Genomic DNA, 10,323 nt, shown 5'->3' with positions numbered 1-10,323 from the left:
TGCAGACAATCCTAAAGAACCTCAATCACATTTATTCTTTGCCTTCATTCACATTTTATGTAATAGCTGATGCTTTTAGAAAATGGTGCAGGAAAATAAAAATAAGTACTCATGAACCCAAGAATCCAAGATCCTATGTCTTTTTTTTCCACAGATTTTTAAAAATATTTATAGTTTTGCCACATATTTATGTTTCTGTGTTTGTCTTATTTTGATTTCTTGAAATGTATAAAAATTCTATCATACTACAATCTATAATTTTGACTTATATTGTTGCCTATATCTGAGTATATTTATTTTTAACACTGTGTAATATTTATAAAGTGATGACCTATTCTCTTTGTATGGACATTTGAGTTGGCTATGGTTATTTTCATTTATTGATTGATTGCTATTACCATGCTGCTATAAATATGCTCCTAAGATGTAAACTCTACCCAAGCGGGGATGTTTGTCTATTGATTTTTTTTTTTTTAACCTAAAAAGGTGTCTGCTTTATAATGAGTGCTCAGTAATGCTTGTCATTGTTGGGCAGAAAAAAACAAAAAATATTGTGTCTGATGTCTAATGGTGTCTGTGCAAGGGGTATTCTGTTTGAAATTTTACTCACAATTCCTCAATAGAATTTTGAAAATCTGAGTCTCTTCATACATTTTTAAGTGGATATCTAATTTTTTTAACAACTACTTAAGTGATAAGTTACAATTGCAAATTATAAATGCTGTTATTTCTGGTATAGTTGTATATCGGCATTTTAAATTTAGACTGTAGTATCATTATTTTAAATATGTCCAATGGAATCCAAATACTACTGATCTTTTACCCCCCTCATCATTTACTTATAAAATGCAGATAAAAAGGGTTTTTTTTAAAGAAATTTTATATTTTTCTCCTAAACTCATATTTCCATTCACTGTTTCACATTATTTTATCATAGTGTGATATGTATTTGCACTTAGAATTTTTTTATTGCCCACCCTATTATATTTAGCAACAAATTTGTGTATTTAAACCTGATTTTTAGCAAATTTCATGTCCTTTTAAGACTCTTTTAAGTGTGAATTTTTTTCTGAATTTAGTTTTCATAGCAAGTGTTATTAGTACACAGTTGGTTAAAGCTATTTCAAAAAATAGTTATTGAACGTAAAGTAAAACTTTGGAAGTGCATCTCTTTAGATGAATGGGACTATCATTTTTCTATCTGTTCCTCATTCTTAGATGACTATCGCTGACTACTAGAATAAGGCAGAATTCAGTGGAAATCCACAGTAAGAGAAGATATTTATTAGGCCACCAGTATGTACAGTATTTACATAAAGTGTTGCAAGGATCATTGCTAAGTACACATTAGGTATAGTAAAATCTGCTTTCTATTCTCACAGGAAAGAATCAACAAGTACAGAAGTGGCTGGTGAGTGCCAGAAAGGATATCTATTACTAAGTAAAAAAACAAAACAAAACAAAATCCCATTTGTGTCTATTGATTTTTTTTTAAATGCAAGGAAATGTTTTTCCTATGAATAATAAGGGTTCCAGAAAATATAAAACACTTTTTACCTCTTCTATATGTTCCATTTTTTCAAAGATGAAATTCTGAGATGTTTGGAATAACATAAACATTTTAATTTTTAATTCTTTGAAGTCATGTAAAATATCCAATTGAAAAACAGTCCTAGACAAAGGGCATAAGATTTGGAGCACATTGTTTTATAGTTCTGTGGTACTTTAAAAAACATTCTGGATATATTAATTCTGTGATAAACTGATAAGGCACGCATCCTTATCTCATGCTTGTTGCTATCATTTGTATTTCTTACCCTCACCCTGATTTGTTTTCCTGTCATGGATGAAGGCTCTCCTTCCCTCAGGTACAGTGCCTTCTTCCACAGTTGCAAAGCATGGGAAAGTGAGGCTACTAAGTGACAACTGTCATTTTCCATAATCCCACCCTGCAATATATAAGTATTCTCTGCACCCTAATATGATGTGTGTGTGTGTGTGTGTGTGTGTGTGTGTGTGTGTGTGTGTGTATGTGTGTGTGTGTGTTGGGGTATTTCTAATGTACATGTTGTCCTTAATAGAAATACATTTCTACAGAAGACTAGGAAAGATACAAAGCCATACAACCCACAAAATGTTGCTGATGTATCATCAATAAGGAGAGTTCTCTGTCACTAATATTTTGTATTGTTTCTTTATTTGGCTTCCTTCAGTTTTGCTTTGTTTGGGATATTGCATCATTATGAAATTGAAGATGACTGAGGGGTATTTCTTTTAACAAAATGGAGAAAAGGATGATTTTATGAAAGTGATTGTCATGACATTTGAAGCCTCTACTACAGATATATTCTCAGACAGGAAGCTTCAGAAATCATACATTGCATATAGAAGCTGAGTCTGAAGTTTAATCCCTTAAAAGTATCTGTGCCTATGAGAGACTCCTCATGTACTCCATGGTTATGCATGCCTGATTTGCAGACTTTTGATAAATACCTGGAAATAGATTGCTTAGTCATGGGATATGCCCTTTTCCCCTTTACAAGATAACTGCCAGTTTGTTTATGTAAATAATTGTCCAAATTAACACCAACCAGATGGTGTAAGAATTCTCATTTTCTCCCTATCTTTCCCAATACTTATTACCAGATTGGTTAGTTTTTAGGCACTCTAGTACATATAAAATATTATACCTTGTTATTAAATAGTATTTCTGTGATTACCAAAGTACTAAAGAGATTGAACATTTTCCCTTATGTTTATTTGCCATTCATTATTCCTCTTCTATGCAAAGCCAATACATACCCTTTTGCCTATTTGGTAGTGGAATGTTTGTCTTTTGTTATTATTTCATAGAATTTACTTATATATTCTGGTTTTAATAATGTATTTGTTAAATATGTTGCAAATGTCTTCCCCTAGTTTTTGGCTAGGTTTTTTCATGTTTTTTTATGGAATCTTTTTTTTTTTTTTTTAAAGATTTTATTTGACAGAGATCACAAGTAAGCAGAGAGGCAGGCAGAGAGAGAGAGGAAGGGAAGCAGGCTCCCCGCTGAGCGGAGAGCCCGATGCAGGGCTCGATCCCAGGACCCCGAGATCATGACCTGAGCCGAAGGCAGAGGCTTTAACCCACTGAGCCACCCAGGCGCCCCTGGAATCTTTTGATGAACAAAAATTCTCAAATGCAGTCTAATTGATCTTTTTTTTTTTTCCTTTTATGATTCACACTTTTTGAATTTGTTGAAAAATTCTTTTCTGCCTAAAGTTTATAACTATATCTTTCTCTTAAAATTTTTGTAAAAGTTTTAAACTTTCTGATTTCACCTTTAAGTGAAAACTCCATCTGGAGTTTTTGTCTGTTGTTTGAAGTAGAGGTTTGAGTTTAGTTTTTCCCATCAGTGACCAGAACTGTTTGTTGTTGAGTGCACTTCTTGCCTAATGATCTGCTGTGCTGTCTCTATTATATCTCAAGTTTCATGTATGCACAGATCTGTGCCTGGACTTTCTTGTTTTTTGTTTGTTTTCCTTTCGCCACTTTCTATCCCTATACAATACCACACTCTCTTTACTACTATAGTATAAGAAGTCTGGATATCTATGGCAGATTAGAGATGGCAGCACACTTTTGACACATTTCCCATCAGACAGTAGGGTCTGTTCTCCTCCACTAGAAATTGTTTTGCTCTTTGCTTTGACCAGTGGAATACAGCTCCAGACTAGAGAGATAACTGACAGTTTTTAGTGTGGCTCAAGGATTGTTGTGCTGCCAAGAAGGAAGTCTAACTGCCCTTCTGGAGATGCCATATGGTGAGAACTTTATGAGTAAATGGAAAGGGAGAGGGGAACAGCTAAAATCCACTGTACTGGCTGTTCCTGACAAGGTACCAGGCATTTGAGAGAAGCTGTTTTGGACTATCCAGACCAATTACATTTGCCTGAGTACCATTGAATGATCCCTGTAGATACCACATGAAGTAAAATAAATAAATAAATAAATAAATAATAAAATAAAATAAAATAATAACCTAGCTATGATAGCTTCCTGATATGTCCAGCTGGGCTGGCTGGCTACCATCCCCCTTTACTCAGTCAAGCACTAGTTTAGGTGCTGCTGCGAAAGGATTTTACAGATGTGGTTAAAACCACTAATCAGTTGACTTTAAGTAAGGGTAGTTATCCTGGTAGGCCTAACTTAATTTGTTGGGTTCCCTTAAATGTACACCTGTATGTTTCTTGAGGGAGAGAAGAAATTCTGCCTTCAGATAGCATTTTCTGCCTTTGTCCATAGAATTCGGAACTCCATATAATCTTTCCTTCCTGATTTTATCCCATATAGACTTACTTAGGCAGCCCCCAGAATTAAGTAGGCCAATTCTTGAAATAAATAAATTTTTGTAATCAATCTTACTGATTTTACTTCCTGATTGAACTTTTACTCATATACTAGCCAAGTCTTGCCCACATTCCTGATCCATAAAATCATGAGATTAATTAAATATTTGTTTTAAGCCACTAAAATTTGGGATACTTTGCTTCAAAGCAGTAGATAGCCAAAACAATATTAAAAAGAGCAACTAACTTCCTCCTTCCCTCCCTTTTCCTTCTCTTCTCTTCTCTTCTCTTCTCTCCTCTCCTCTCCTCTCCTCTTCTCTTTCTTATATCTTGGCTATTCTTTTTTTTTTTTTAAATATTTTATTTATTTATTTGACAGAGATTTCAAGTAGGCAGAGAGGCAGGCAGAGAGAGAGAGGAGGAAGCAGGCTCCCCGCTGAGCAGAGAGCCCGATGCGGGGCTCGATCCCAGGACCCTGGGATCATGACCTGAGCTGAAGGCAGAGGCTTTAACCCACTGAGCCACCCAGGCGCCCCATATCTTGGCTATTCTTAACTATGATTTTTGTTTTTCCATACAAATTTTAAAATCAACTTTTACAGTGACTTTACTAACTCTTGATATCTTGAGGGGAACTATATTGCATCTAAAGACCAATTTTAGGGCAGTGACATCATTATGGTACTGTATCTTTCTATCCATTTATTTATTTTTTCATTTATTTCTTTAATGTTCTTTTTTTTAAAAAGATTTTGTTTATTTATTTGACTGAAAGAAAGAGATCACAAGTAGGCAGAACAGCAGGAAGAGAGAAAGGGGGAAGCAGAGAGTCAGATGCAGGGCTTGATCCCAGGACCCTGAGATCATGATTTCAGCAGAAGGCAGAGGTTTAACCCACTGAGTCACCCAGGCTCCCCTCTTTAATGTTTTTCACTAATGTTTGAAATCTCCTCCAATAGGTCTTATATATTTTTGCCATATTTTTCTAGGCACTTTAAATTTCCAATTATATGTATTTATAATAATGTAAGTTATTATATGTATTATAAGTTGTGTATTATGTATATTATATATAAGTAGTATAAGTTACTTATAATAATGTAAGTTATTATATGTAAGTATTATATGTAAGTATTTTTTGAGATGAAAATTCTGTTGTGGGTTGGGAATTGTTTTATATAGTAATCTTGTATTTCTGCAATAATGTTAAACTCTCTTACTAATTTGAATACTTTGCCTGAAGAATCTTTTCAGTTTTTACTTTCTGTCTTATTTGTACCCCCCTCTCTTAACCCATATCTTCCCTTTAGAAACTCTTAAATGGAAAGTAGATGGTAACAAAAAGCTGATTTTAAGTTTAGCCATGGCCTAATTTGTACATATTGCAGTTAGTGGCACGTGTCCTTTTAGAATACTGATGTTTGGGGTGAAAAAAAGAATACTGATGTGTGTTCTTCTGCTGGACCTTTGGAACTTAATCATGTGCAAGAATATGTGTTGGAAAAGTTACTGTGCACTCAGAGGTTAAGACCCCAGCTTTGACTCTGACAAGTTGTATGACCTTGGATAAATTATTCAACTTTTATAGACTTGCTTCCCCGCCCTTTGGATGGGGATTAAAATAAGCCTATTTATGGGGTTGTCTTAAGGACAAAATGTAGTGAGTGTGTGCATTCAAAATTCTCATCACTTTGAAAGCATTCGGTAAATGGTGATTATTGTGCTTGTAGGCAAATAAACATCTGTATTCATTAAAACTGTTAAGTATTAGTAAGTTTTATGTGACTGAGATCATACTTTATTGTGAGATTTTAACTTTTGAATAGTGTTTTCTCACCCACACGCTCTGGGAAGGCTGGCAAAAAGCATGTGAAATTGGTCTTTCATATTGCCCTTTCCTTTTTGGATGCCCTGTACTACTTTTCAGTCATTTTCCCTTTGTGCGCTCAGTGTCCTCATATGGTGACAGTCTTAGGGGAATGAAACTCATAAAGTGGATACAAAGAAATTTGTGATATATGTGATGTCCATGGCAGATTGTTTCTTCAAAGATTACTCTGTGTGTGTGTGTGTGTGTGTGTGTGTGTGTGTGTGTGTATTTCATCCATGCTCTTCTTACAATTCGATGTTGATGTACTTTCATCAAGAGGTGAAGAGTCTTTATTATCTCCCCTTGAAATTGGGTGCATTTTTGTAAATGTCTTGACCAGTAAGATATGGTGAGGTGATGCAGTTTGACTTCTGTAGGTAGGTCATGAAAGGCATTATGACTTCTGTTTGACTATTTTCTGGACACTTAACCTTGAAACCATGTTGTGAAGAAGTTCAGGTCACATAGAAAAGGCTTAACAGTTTCTTCAGGTCATTTCCTTACAAAAATCCTGTCCTGTAAAACTTATATAAATTTGTATGCCTTTCTGTTATTAATTCGTCTTCTATTATAGGGTTCTCAGCAGAGAAATTAAAAGGATAGAAGAAAATGGCATTTTTCTTCCTCTATACCTTTTTGTTTCTTGGTGTTTTTTTGGTGAGCAGAATCTTTCATTTTGATTAAGAACAATTCATCACTCAATTTTATAATGATAGCAAATAGTAGGAAAGAAGGAGATTAAGTAAATTTGTCAGCCTAATTTATAAAGATATCATTGTATGGAAGACCAAAGATAAGATCTTTGTGTTTGCTTTCTATTATTTAATGTTTCCAAGAATAACACATATATAATGTAATTAATTTTTAAAAAACTTTATTTACAGCAGCAATACAACTCAGTTTTGCTGCTTAGCTTTGATGAAAAGGTTTTATAAATTAAACTAGTATTTCTTTTCAAATGTAGATTTTCCAAATTATACCTTTAATGACTTTTTAAAAAAAGACTATGCCAGCTAAGAGAACAAAACCACCTCAAGAAAGGCAACCTTTTGGAATTGAACTAAAAAATATATGTAAGGTACAATCAAAGTGAAAATCTAGAATTAGGGGCACTTGGGTGGCTCCGTTGGTTGTGTCTGCCTTCAGCTCAGGTCATGATCCAAGGGTCCTGGGATGGAGCTCCTGGTTGGGCTCCCTGTTCAATGGGGATCTGCTTCTGACTTCTGCACCACCCCCCACTTGTGTACATGTGCTCTCTCTCTCAAATAAATAAATAAAATCCTAAAAAAAAAAATCTAGGATTAAAATAAATTCTTCCTTAGGGCAATATATGTGTGTGTGTGTGTGTGAGAGAGAGAGAGAGAGAGAGAGAGAGAAAGAAAGAGAGAGAAAGAGACACAGAGAGAGTTCATTTGTGCATGTGTGTTTGCATTTAAACAGAAATTATCCTGTCACTGTCCTTCCTTTTTAATTGTCCTGACCTCAGACAATGTAGAACAAACATAATATGCCTGCGTGACTCATTCTAAAACCAAATCTTAAAGGGAGACATTGAAGAAAAAAATTAGTCTCCATTTGGATTTGTTTCTTTTCACCATTATACACTTGTTTTTAATCAGACCAACACCTCCTGTGGTTTTATTTCATGAAAAGAATGCACAAATAGTTATATGTGGACTTTGTGTTAGAGAAAGGATTACTACCTTGTAGCAGAACTCCAATAGCCTGACTCTAGTAATGTCAAGTCAGGCTTATAATTAAAAAATGAATAAATGATGTTTTGGATGTTTTCTCTTTTGATTGCTTTATAGGATTAAAAGCCTAAAACCAGTATCTTTGTTTTAGTAATAAGATTTTGTCAAAGGTGAGGCGAAAAAACAAGACCCAAGCAAGGAGCTAATAGCAGATAGGCATATTTAGTTGGAATATTCAAATTTGATCTTACTTATAAATGAATTAAATGGTTCATCTGCATTTTCTATTGAGTGTCAGAGCAGCATATAATTAAGAGAAGTTTTTTGTAATTGTAGAGTACCCTATCATAGCTTAATAATCTTATGCTTTGTTTAATGTTGCTTAAAATGTTTCATTTTGTGGAAAGGGTCATGTTCCCTTTCAGGGGGCTAGCTGTGTCTAAGGACAGGTTTCAAAATTATAAGGGGCAGTTTTATGTAGATGTTATAAATTAGCAAATAACTAGCAGGTGGTTATCTAATAAAAAGAGAGTAGATTACAATAATTTATACTTCCAGTTATAAGATAAAAAAATTCTGGGGATCAATTATACAGCATGGTGAATAGAATTAAGTATACTATATTGTATACTTAAAAGTTGTCAAGATAGTAAATTTTAATTCACAGAAAAAAAATGTTTTTATTATGTGAGGTGTTAACTAACATATTACTCTTAATATATTAACTAATATAGTATTAACTAATATATTATTGTCAAAATTGTTTTACAGTAATACATGTATCAGATTATCATATGATAACACCTTAAACTTATGCAGTGTTGTATGTCAATGATTATTGACATAAATCCTCAATAAACTGGGGAAAAAACTTAATGCAAAGCTACTGTGGCACTGCAGTTTTAAGAAAACATGGCACTGTCCAAAGATAGACATACAGTCAATGAAATAGAATTGAAAGTCCAAAAATAACCCTTACATTTATGATCGATATGGAGAGGGGTGCCAAGGCAATTCAATAAAGAAAAAAATTGTCAGATGCCTGGAAGACTCCATCAGTTAAGTGTCTGTCTTCGGCTCAGGTCATGATCCCAGAGTTCTGGGATAGAGTCCTGCATCAGGCTCCTTGCTCAGTGGGGAGCCTGCTTCTCCCTCTGCCTCTGCCTGCTGTTCCCCCTGCTTGTGCTCTCTCTCTTTCTCTGTCTCTGACAAAATAAATAAATAAAACGTTTAAAAAAATTGTCTTTTCAGTAAATGGCCTGAAATAAATACTATCCCCATGCAAAATAATGAAGTTAGATCCCTTCCTCACACCATACCCCAAAATAACTCAAAATGAAATATAAGAGGTATGTATGAGTTAAAACTATAAAACTCTTAGAAGAAAATATAAGAATAAACCATGTGACTTTGGTTAAAACAAATCTTCTTAGATATGACACTAGAATCCAAGTGTCATTAGAAAAAAAATAAATTGGACTTTATCAAATTTAAAGTTTGGTGCTTCACACTTGATCTTAGCCAAAAGGCCGAGAAGTGATTAAAGTTTGGTGCTTCAAAGATTACCATCAAGAAAGTGAAGATATAACCTGTATAATAGAGGAAATATTTACAAATAATATCTAAGAGATTTGTAGATCTGGACTATATAATGACCTCTTATAAGCCAAAAAGACAAATAATCCATTGTAGAAATGAGCCAAGGTCTAAATAGACATTTATCCCAAGAAGATATACAGATGCCTAATATACACATGAAAAGATGCTCAACATCTTTTGCTTAGGGAAATCACCATTGGGGAAACTGGGTGGCTCAGCAGATTAAGCGTCTTTGGCTCAGGTCATGATCTCTGGGTCCTGGGATTGGACCCAGAGTCAGACTCCCTGCTCATCAGGGAGTTTGCGTGTTCCTCTCCCTCTGCCCCTTTTCCCCACCATGTGCACGCTCTCTCTCTCTCTCAGATAAATCTTTAAAAAATAAAAAATACACCAAAGCCATAATGAGATATTATCATCACACTCACTATGATGGCTATAGTAAAAATAATAATAAAAAACATAGATAAAAATAAGTGTTGATAAGGATGTAGTTAGAGAAACTGGAACCCTTAAACACTGCTCATAGGGATGTAAAATGGTACAGGCACTTTGGAAAATCTTTCAGTTCCTCAAAAGGTTAAACATAGACTTACCATACAATCCAGCAGTTCTCTTCTAGGACAAATACCCCAAAGAAATTAAAACCTATGTTCACTCAGAAACTGAATACAAATACTCACAGCAGCACTATTTATAGACAAAAAGTTGAAATAATCCACATGTCCATCAACTGATGAATGGATAAATAAAATGGGTTATATATATTATTCAGCTATATAAAGGAATAAAGTACTTATACATGCCACAACATAGATGGACCTCAAAAACATT

The 10,323-nt window shown here is 34.2% G+C and overlaps 1 pseudogene; it reads right to left on the bottom strand.

Moving 5' to 3' along the window:
• Positions 1–9,309: 9,309 nt before the first annotated feature.
• On the bottom strand, positions 9,310–9,434 carry LOC123940979 (annotated as a pseudogene).
• Positions 9,435–10,323: the final 889 nt, after the last annotated feature.

Source organism: Meles meles, chromosome 4, assembly GCF_922984935.1.
Source record: "Meles meles chromosome 4, mMelMel3.1 paternal haplotype, whole genome shotgun sequence".
In the NCBI taxonomy this organism is placed as follows: Eukaryota; Metazoa; Chordata; class Mammalia; order Carnivora; family Mustelidae; genus Meles; species Meles meles.
The sequence above is the reverse complement of the archived record's forward strand: the minus strand, read 5'-3'. Positions and strand labels throughout refer to the sequence as shown.